Source organism: Oncorhynchus kisutch, linkage group LG28 (assembly GCF_002021735.2).
Source record: "Oncorhynchus kisutch isolate 150728-3 linkage group LG28, Okis_V2, whole genome shotgun sequence".
Taxonomy (NCBI): Eukaryota; Metazoa; Chordata; class Actinopteri; order Salmoniformes; family Salmonidae; genus Oncorhynchus; species Oncorhynchus kisutch.
In genome coordinates, this window is record NC_034201.2 from 49229452 (window position 1) to 49239451 (window position 10000).

At 41.0% G+C, this 10000-nt stretch overlaps 1 pseudogene; it reads left to right on the plus strand.

The window, feature by feature from the left end:
* LOC109881527 (neurobeachin-like) overlaps window positions 1–10000 on the plus strand; it is a 266536-nt pseudogene that overhangs the window by 168521 nt on the left and 88015 nt on the right.

A 10000-nucleotide genomic window follows, 5' to 3' on the forward strand; every position in this document is an offset into this window, starting at 1 on the left:
TTACTGTCCATCTAGTGGTTATTGTGGTTACTGTACCATCTAGGGGTTAATGTGGTTACTGTACCATCTAGGGGTTACTGTGGTTACTGTACCATCTAATGGTTACTGTATCATCTTGTGGTTACTGTGGTTACTGTACCATCTAGTGGTTACTGTGGTTACTGTATCATCTAGTCGTTACTGTGGTTACTGTATCATGTAGTGGTTACTGTGGTTACTGTATCATCTAGTGGTTACTGTATCATGTAGTGGTTACTGTGGTTACTGTATCATCTAGTGGTTACTGTGGTTACTGTATCATCTATTGGTTACTGCACCATCTAGTGGTTACTGTATAATCTAGTGGTTACTGTATCATCTAGTGGTTACTGTATAATCTAGTGGTTACTGTACCATCTAGTGGTTACTGTGGTTACTGTATCTTCTAGTGGTTACTGTGGTTACTGTACCATCTAGTGGTTACTGTGGTTACTGTATAATCTAGTGGTTACTGTATCTTCTAGTGGTTACTGTGGTTACTGTATATTCTAGTGGTTACTGTGGTTACTGTATCTTCTAGTGGTTACTGTGGTTACTGTATCTTCTAGTGGTTACTGTATCTTCTAGTGGTTACTGTCGTTACTGTATCATCTAGTGGTTACTGTATCTTCTAGTGGTTACTGTGGTTACTGCATCTTCTAGTGGTTACTGTGGTTACTCTATCTTCTAGTGGTTACTGTGGTTACTGTATCTTCTAGTGGTTACTGTGGTTACTGTATCTTCTAGTGGTTACTGTATCATCTAGTGGTTACTGTGGTTACTGTATCTTCTAGTGGTTACTGTGGTTGCTGTATCATCTAGTGGTTACTGTGGTTACTGTATCTTCTAGTGGTTACTGTGGTTACTGTATCTTCTAGTGGTTACTGTGGTTACTGTATCTTCTAGTGGTTACTGTATCTTGTAGTGGTTACTGTGGTTACTGTATCATCTAGTGGTTACTGTGGTTACTGTATCTTCTAGTGGTTACTGTGGTTACTGTATCTTCTAGTAGTTACTGTGGTTACTGTATCTTCTAGTGGTTACTGTGGTTACTGTATCTTCTAGTGGTTACTGTGGTTACTGTATCTTCTAGTGGTTACTGTATCTTCTAGTGGTTACTGTATCTTCTAGTGGTTACTGTGGTTACTGTATCTTCTAGTGGTTACTGTGGTTACTGTATCTTCTAGTGGTTACTGTATCTTGTAGTGGTTACTGTGGTTACTGTATCATCTAGTGGTTACTGTGGTTACTGTATCTTCTAGTGGTTACTGTGGTTACTGTATCTTCTAGTAGTTACTGTGGTTACTCTATCATCTAGTGGTTACTGTGGTTACTGTACCATCTAGTGGTTACTGTGGTTACTGTATCTCCTAGTGGTTACCGTGGTTTTACACGTTGGGTACAGATCAGGTTGCATGACTGTGTGTTTTCTGATTTCCATTTCCATCAACTCACCTCTTGTTATGAATATATATTCAGTTTAACACCTGATAGTGCTACTTCCTCTCTGGCTCCTTTTGTTCATTATATTCAACAACAATACTACATTGGTTTATATCTTAACTTTTAATTATTTTGACTTAAACTTTATAACCTTGAGTTCTCAATCAAACTAAAGTATTCTAACTCAAATTTTCTAAGTTCTGCTCATTGTTTTAATTAATCATAATTGTTTTCTTTCTCTGTTATCTCTGTTCTTTCTCTCATCCTCTCCGTCCGTTTGTGTTTCTGCTTCTGTCTGTTTGTGCAGAGTTCAAAGGTCAGTGCAAACACTGTAAGTTCCTGTTTCTTTTCCTTCATATATTTTCACTTCTGTTGTTCGTAGCGATATTGTGACTAACATTTGCTTTGCTGACATCCATAATTGTTCATTTTCTAGACTCTTCTGTTCCTAGACTGTCTCTGCTTGTATATGTTCACGTATGTGGTTGTCTGTTCAGGTCCATAAGAGAGAACTTACTCGAAGCCATAAGTGCAGTAAAGAGAGGAGAGAGCTTGAGAAAAGAAGAGAAGATGAATTGAAGGAGAGAGAGGGAGAGATATTATCTTCTCACATCCGAGCGTGTCCCCTCTATATCTAACCTAAATCAGGAGAGAGATGGATACGTATATAGATACATCACAGACAATTATAGAGATATAGAGAGAGTGATCACAGAGATAGAGATATAGAGATGTACTGTAGAGAGAGATATAGAGATGTACTGTAGAGAGAGATATAGAGATATAGAGATGTACTGTAGAGAGAGAGATATAGAGATGTACTGTAGAGAGAGATATAGAGATGTACTGTAGAGAGACATATAGAGATGTACTGTAGAGCGATATAGAGATATACTGTAGAGAGATATAGAGATGTACTGTAGAGAGATATAGAGATATACTGTAGAGAGATATAGAGATATACTGTGGAGAGATATAGATATGTACTGTAGAGAGAGATATAGAGATAAAGAGATATACTGTAGAGCGATATAGAGATATACTGTAGAGAGAGATATAGCGATAAAGAGATATACTGTAGAGAGATACAGAGATATAGAGATATACTGTAGAGAGAGATATAGAGATGTACTGTAGAGAGATATAGAGATGTACTGTAGAGAGATATGTACTGTAGAGAGATATAGAGATGTACTGTAGAGAGAGATATAGAGATGTACTGTAGAGAGAGATATAGAGATGTACTGTAGAGAGATATATAGAGATGTACTGTAGAGGGAGATATAGAGATATACTGTGGAGAGATATGGAGATATACTGTGGAGAGATATAGAGATGTACTGTAGAGAGAGATATAGAGATGTACTGTAGAGAGAGATATAGAGATAAAGAGATATACTGTAGAGAGATATAGAGATGTACTGTAGAGAGAGATATAGAGATGTACTGTAGAGAGAGATATAGAGATGTACTGTAGAGAGAGAGATAGAGATGTACTGTAGAGAGAGATATAGAGATGTACTGTAGAGAGAGATATAGAGATATACTGTAGAGAGATATAGAGATGTACTGTAGAGAGAGATATAGAGATAAAGAGATATACTGTAGAGAGATATAGAGATGTACTGTAGAGAGAGATATAGAGATGTACTGTAGAGAGAGATATAGAGATGTACTGTAGAGAGAGATATAGAGATATAGAGATGTACTGTAGAGAGAGGTAGAGAGAGATATAGAGATGTACTGTAGAGAGAGATATAGAGATGTACTGTAGAGAGAGATATAGAGATGTACTGTAGAGAGAGATATAGAGATAAAGAGATGTACTGTAGAGAGATATAGAGATGTACTGTAGAGAGATATAGAGATAAAGAGATATACTGTAGAGAGATATAGAGATGTACTGTAGAGAGATATAGAGATGTACTGTAGAGAGAGATATAGAGATGTACTGTAGAGAGATACAGAGATGTACTGTAGAGAGAGATATAGAGATGTACTGTAGAGAGAGATATAGAGATAAAGAGATATACTGTAGAGAGATATAGAGATGTACTGTAGAGAGAGATATAGAGATATACTGTAGAGAGAGATATAGAGATGTACTGTAGAGAGAGATATAGAGATGTACTGTAGAGAGAGATATAGAGATATACTGTAGAGAGCTATAGAGATATACTGTAGAGAGATATAGAGATATACTGTGGAGAGATATAGAGATGTACTGTAGAGAGAGATATAGAGATAAAGAGATATACTGTAGAGAGATACAGAGATATAGAGATATACTGTAGAGAGAGATATAGAGATGTACTGTAGAGAGATATAGAGATGTACTGTAGAGAGAGATGTACTGTAGAGAGATATAGAGATGTACTGTAGAGAGAGATATAGAGATGTACTGTAGAGAGAGATATAGAGATGTACTGTAGAGAGAGATATAGAGATGTACTGTAGAGAGAGATATAGAGATGTACTGTAGAGAGATACAGAGATATAGAGATATACTGTAGAGAGAGATATAGAGATGTACTGTAGAGAGATATAGAGATGTACTGTAGAGAGAGATGTACTGTAGAGAGATATAGAGATGTACTGTAGAGAGAGATATAGAGATGTACTGTAGAGAGAGATATAGAGATGTACTGTAGAGAGAGATAGAGATGTACTGTAGAGAGAGATATAGAGATGTACTGTAGAGGGAGATATAGAGATATACTGTGGAGAGATATGGAGATATACTGTGGAGAGATATAGAGATGTACTGTAGAGAGAGATATAGAGATGTACTGTAGAGAGAGATAGAGATAAAGAGATATACTGTAGAGAGATATAGAGATGTACTGTAGAGAGATATAGAGATGTACTGTAGAGAGAGATATAGAGATATAGAGATATACTGTAGAGAGATATAGAGATGTACTGTAGAGAGAGATATAGAGATAAAGAGATATACTGTAGAGAGATATAGAGATGTACTGTAGAGAGATATAGAGATGTACTGTAGAGAGAGATATAGAGATGTACTGTAGAGAGAGATATAGAGATAAAGAGATATACTGTAGAGATATAGAGATGTACTGTAGAGAGAGATATAGAGACAAAGAGATATACTGTAGAGAGATATAGAGATGTACTGTAGAGAGAGATATAGAGATGTACTGTAGAGAGAGATATAGAGATGTACTGTAGAGAGAGATATAGAGATATACTGTGGAGAGATATAGAGATGTACTGTAGAGAGATATATATAGAGATGTACTGTAGAGAGAGATATAGAGATAAAGAGATATACTGTAGAGAGATATAGAGATGTGCTGTAGAGAGAGATATAGAGATGTACTGTAGAGTGAGATATAGAGATGTACTGTAGAGAGAGGTAGAGAGAGATATAGAGATGTACTGTAGAGAGAGATATAGAGATAAAGAGATATACTGTAGAGAGATATAGAGATGTACTGTAGAGAGAGATATAGAGATGTACTGTAGAGAGAGAGATATAGAGATGTACTGTAGAGAGAGATATAGAGATGTACTGTAGAGAGAGATATAGAGATGTACTGTAGAGAGAGATATAGAGATGTACTGTAGAGAGAGATATAGAGATAAAGAGATATACTGTAGAGAGATATAGAGATATACTGTAGAGAGATATAGAGATGTACTGTAGAGAGAGATATAGAGATGTACTGTAGAGAGAGATATAGAGATAAAGAGATATACTGTAGAGAGATATAGAGATATACTGTAGAGAGAGATATAGAGATAAAGAGATATACTGTAGAGAGATACAGAGATATAGAGATATACTGTAGAGAGAGATATAGAGATGTACTGTAGAGAGATATAGAGATGTAATGTAGAGAGAGATGTACTGTAGAGAGAGATATAGAGATGTACTGTAGAGAGAGATATAGAGATAAAGAGATATACTGTAGAGAGATATAGAGATGTACTGTAGAGAGATATAGAGATGTACTGTAGAGAGAGATATAGAGATGTACTGTAGAGAGAGATATAGAGATGTACTGTAGAGGGAGATATAGAGATGTACTGTAGAGAGAGATATAGAGATGTACTGTAGAGAGAGATACAGAGATATACTGTAGAGAGATATAGAGATGTACTGTAGAGAGATATATATAGAGATGTACTGTAGAGAGAGATATAGAGATAAAGAGATATACTGTAGAGAGATATAGAGATGTGCTGTAGAGAGAGATATAGAGATGTACTGTAGAGAGAGATATAGAGATGTACTGTAGAGAGAGGTAGAGAGAGATATAGAGATGTACTGTAGAGAGAGATATAGAGATAAAGAGATATACTGTAGAGAGATATAGAGATGTACTGTAGAGAGAGAGATATAGAGATGTACTGTAGAGAGAGATATAGAGATGTACTGTAGAGAGAGATATAGAGATAAAGAGATATACTGTAGAGAGATATAGAGATGTACTGTAGAGAGAGATATAGAGATGTACTGTAGAGGGAGATATAGAGATATACTATGGAGAGATATGGAGATATACTGTGGAGAGATATGGAGATATACTGTGGAGAGATATAGAGATGTACTGTAGAGAGATATAGAGATGTACTGTAGAGAGATATAGAGATGTACTGTAGAGAGAGATAGAAATGTACTGTAGAGAGAGATATAGAGATGTACTGTAGAGAGATACAGAGATATAGAGATATACTGTAGAGAGAGATATAGAGATGTACTGTAGAGAGAGATATAGAGATGTACTGTAGAGAGAGATATCGAGATGTACTGTAGAGAGAGATATAGAGATGTACTGTAGAGAGAGATATAGAGATGTACTGTAGAGAGAGATATAGAGATATACTATGGAGAGAGATATAGAGATGTACTGTAGAGAGAGATATAGAGATAAAGAGATATACTGTAGAGAGATATAGAGATATACTGTAGAGAGATATAGAGATATAGAGATATACTTTTTACTGTTTATTTCACTTTTGTATATTATCTACCTCACTTGCTTTGGCAATGTTAACTCATGTTTCCCATGCCAATAAAGCCCCTTGAATTGAATTGAATTGAGAGAGAGAGAGAGATATAGAGGTATAGAGATCACACACAGAGAGAGATCACACACACACACACAGATCACACAGAGAGAGAGAGATCACAGAGAGAGAGATCACACACACACACAGAGATCACACACACAGAGAGATCATATATATATATATATATACACAGTATATATATATGTGTGTGTGTGTGTGTATGTATGTATGTATGTATATAGAGAGAGAGAGACTGAGATATACAGTAGATTATATAGAGAGAGATCACAGAGATAGTGAAAGTATTCTCATCTCTGTGTGGAACCTAAAGAAGGGGAGAGGAGATGGAGGAGGAGTCGACCCTCAGAAGGGGTCAAAGGGTGAGGAGGTGACCCCTGTCCCAGGCGGAGAGGTGCGTAACGTACCAACCCAAACCAGCCCTAGCACTGTGCCCTCCTTGTTAGTCCTTCACCAGCCCTCTTAGGAAAGCTTAGGAGACTGGCACGCAACGCAAGCGTCTGTGTGTGCATGTCTGGCTCCTCGCTACCACTCCCCCACTCGTTTGTCCCATCCCCTACTCACAAAGCCAGAGATGTAGTACGCAGAGTTTGGCAAAACCTCGACGATCACATTTTCTAGGGACACTTGGCACCAACATGGCTGACGGGTAACAGAACTTTACCAGCCAGCTTAACATTTCATCTGTCTATGGCTGGCTGTCACTGTTCCTGTTCCTGTTCCTGGTCTTGTCACTGTTCCTGGTCCTGTCACTGTTCCTGTTCCTGGTCCTGTCACTGTTCCTGGTCCTGTCACTGTTCCTGTTCCTGTCACTGTTCCTGTTCCTGGTCCTGTCACTGTTCCTGTCACTGTTCCTGTCACTGTTCCTGGTCCTGTCACTGTTCCTGTCACTGTTCCTGGTCCTGTCACTGTTCCTGGTCCTGTCACTGTTCCTGGTCCTGTCACTGTTCCTGGTCCTGTCACTGTTCCTGGTCCTGTCACTGTTCCTGGTCCTGTCACTGTTCCTGTCACTGTTCCTCGTCCTGTCACTGTTCCTGTTCCTGTCACTCCTGTTCCTGTCACTGTTCCTGTTCCTGTTCCTGTCACTGTTCCTGGTCCTGCCATTGTTCCTGTTCCTGTCACTCCTGTTCCTGTCACTGTTCCTGGTCCTGTCACTGTTCCTGTCACTGTTCCTGTCACTGTTCCTGGTCCTGTCACTGTTCCTGTTCCTGTCACTGTTCCTGGTCCTGTCACTGTTCCTGGTCCTGTCACTGTTCCTGGTCCTGTCACTGTTCCTGGTCCTGTCACTGTTCCTGGTCCTGTCACTGTTCCTGGTCCTGTCACTGTTCCTGTCACTGTTCCTCGTCCTGTCACTGTTCCTGTTCCTGTCACTCCTGTTCCTGTCACTGTTCCTGTTCCTGTCACTGTTCCTGTTCCTGTTCCTGTTCCTGTCACTGTTCCTGGTCCTGCCATTGTTCCTGTTCCTGTCACTCCTGTTCCTGGTACTGTTCCTGGTCCTGTCACTGTTCCTGTTCCTGTTACTGGTCCTGTCACTGTTCCTGGTCCTGTCACTGTTCCTGGTCCTGTCACTGTTCCTGTCACTGTTCCTGTTCCTGTCACTGTTCCTGTTCCTGTCACTGTTCATGTTCCTGTCACTGTTCCTGTTCCTGTGACTGTTCCTGTTCCTGTCACTGTTCCTGTTCCTGTTCCTGTCACTGTTCCTGTTCCTGTCACTCCTGTTCCTGTCACTGTTCCTGTTCCTGTCACTGTTCCTGTCACTGTTCCTGTTCCTGTCACTGTTCCTGTTCCTGTTCCTGTTCCTGTCACTGTTCCTGTTCCTGTCACTGTTCCTGTTCCTGTCACTGTTCCTGTTCCTGTCACTGTTCCTGTTCCTGTCACTGTTCCTGTTCCTGTCCATGTTCCATAAGGGGCTTTCAGCACTGTACCCCAAACCGACCTGTCACTACCCCCCCCCCCCCCCACTGGTACCCCAAACCGACCTGTCACAACCCCCCCCCCCCCCCACTGGTACCCCAAACAGACATGTCACTACTCCCCCACTGGTACCCCAAACAAACCTGTCACTACTCCCCCACTGGTACCCCAAACAGACCCCAAACAGACCTGTCACTACTCCCCCCCCCCCCCCGACTGGTACCCCAAACAGACCTGTCACTACCCCCCCCCTACTGGCCTGGGTCTGTGATGCTGGGTCCTGGCCTGGGTCTGTGATGCTGGGTCCTGGCCTGGGTCTGAGATGCTGGCCACTGGCCTAGGTCTGTGATGCTGGGTCCTGGCCTGGGTCTGTGATGCTGGCCACTGGCCTGGGTCTGTGATGCTGGGTCCTGGCCTGGGTCTGAGATGCTGGCCACTGGCCTAGGTCTGTGGTACTGGCCTGGGTCTGTGATGCTGGGTCCTGGCCTAGGTCTGTGATGCTGGCCACTGGCCTGGGTCATAAATGTGTGTGTGTTTGCGCAGATCAGTGTAAATGTGTGTGTGCTCACGAGCGTATCCTTGCGTGTGTGTGTGTGTGTGTGTGTGTGTGTGTGTGTGTGTGTGTGTGTGTGTGACTAACCTGTCCCATCAGGTTGAGTTAGAGAACATGGAGTTGACCCAGGGCATGTCTTCAGAGACGGCGGTGTCCTTTCTGTCTCGGCTCATGGCCATGGTGGACGTTCTGGTGTTTGCCAGCTCCCTCAACTTCTCTGAGATAGAGGCTGAGAAGAACATGTCCTCTGGAGGTCTGATGAGACAGTGTCTACGACTGGGTAAGAGGGAAGGAGGGAGGGAGAGAGAGAGGGAGGGAGAGAGAGAGAGAGAGAGGGAGGGAGGGAGGGAGGGAGGGAGGGAGGGAGGGAGGGAGGGAGGGAGGGAGGGAGGGAGGGAGGGAGGGAGGGAGGGAGGGAGGGAGGGAGGGAGGGAGGGAGGGAGGGAGGGAGAGAAATAGAGAGAGAATGTGTTAGATAGTGTGGGTTGTTAGTGCAACGTCCATTTAGCAAAATATATATATTCTGTGACTCACATTTAACCTTTCTATAACCTTTAACCTTACTATATCCTTCCTATATATCCTTTCTATGTCCTTTCTATAACCTTTAACCTTTCTATAACCTTTAACCTTTATATAAACCTTTCTATAACCTTTAACCTTTCTATAACCTTTAACCTTTCTGTAACCTTTCTATATCCTTTCTATAACCTTTAAACTTTCTATAACCTTTAACCTTTCTATAACCTTTAACCTTTCTATAACCTTTAACCTTTCTATAACCTTTCTATAACCTTTAAACTTTCTATAACCTTTAACCTTTCTATAACCTTTAACCTTTCTATAACCTTTATTTTCTTCTTTATCCCTCCCTCCCTCCCTCCCTCAGTATGTTGTGTAGCAGTGAGGAACTGTCTAGAGTGTAGACAGAGACAGAGAGATAGAGGCTGTTTCTCCAACCTGCCCAGCAGCAAGTCACAGGACAGTCTACAGAGTGCAGCCGCAGCCAGCAAG